Source organism: Etheostoma spectabile, chromosome 11, assembly GCF_008692095.1.
Source record: "Etheostoma spectabile isolate EspeVRDwgs_2016 chromosome 11, UIUC_Espe_1.0, whole genome shotgun sequence".
Taxonomy (NCBI): domain Eukaryota; kingdom Metazoa; phylum Chordata; class Actinopteri; order Perciformes; family Percidae; genus Etheostoma; species Etheostoma spectabile.
Window position 1 is genome coordinate 21,036,915 of NC_045743.1, and position 550 is coordinate 21,037,464.

Sequence of the window (550 nt, forward strand, 5' to 3'; positions counted from 1 at the left end):
CCACAACAAGTCAGGGACAGAGTTTTTTCCAACAGTAACTATTACATGCAAATGAAGAATGGAGAAAAGATAAGCAAGTTTGGGCTCCTATACAATAAAAAAGAAAAGAGGATTGAAAAAGGTGAGAACAAGGGTTGTGGAAGGCCCCATGCCTGTGTTTGCCTAAGGCCTCAAACTGACTGAATCCCCCCCTGGATGAGACGTCCTCTCCTCTGAAGCGTCGTGTCAGTTTGTTAGCTGGAGTGGCGGAGTAAGCAACTCCTCCAGCTGCACGTCTTCCAAGAAGGCTGATCTCGTGTATCTTCACTTATAGCTCTTCAGAGATGAATCCTCCATCCTCCATCCTCCATCCTTGCTCCTTGTTCTGGCCTTGCTCGTGGAAGGAGGGCCAGAACAACTTCCGGTTTAAGCGAGGAGCTTTCAAGTAAGGGAAGTGCAATTAGGGCTGGGTATCATTAAAAATCAGATATGGGATGTAACAAAGTACACGTACTTTGTTACTGTCCTAAAGAAGATTTTTCAGATATTTTTACTTTACTTTACTATTTAT

The 550-nt window shown here is 43.8% G+C and overlaps 1 long non-coding RNA gene across 1 annotated transcript in view; it reads left to right on the forward strand.

Moving 5' to 3' along the window:
- LOC116697864 (uncharacterized) overlaps positions 1-550 on the forward strand; it is a 12,867-nt gene that overhangs the window by 6,340 nt on the left and 5,977 nt on the right. The window lies entirely within an intron of this gene.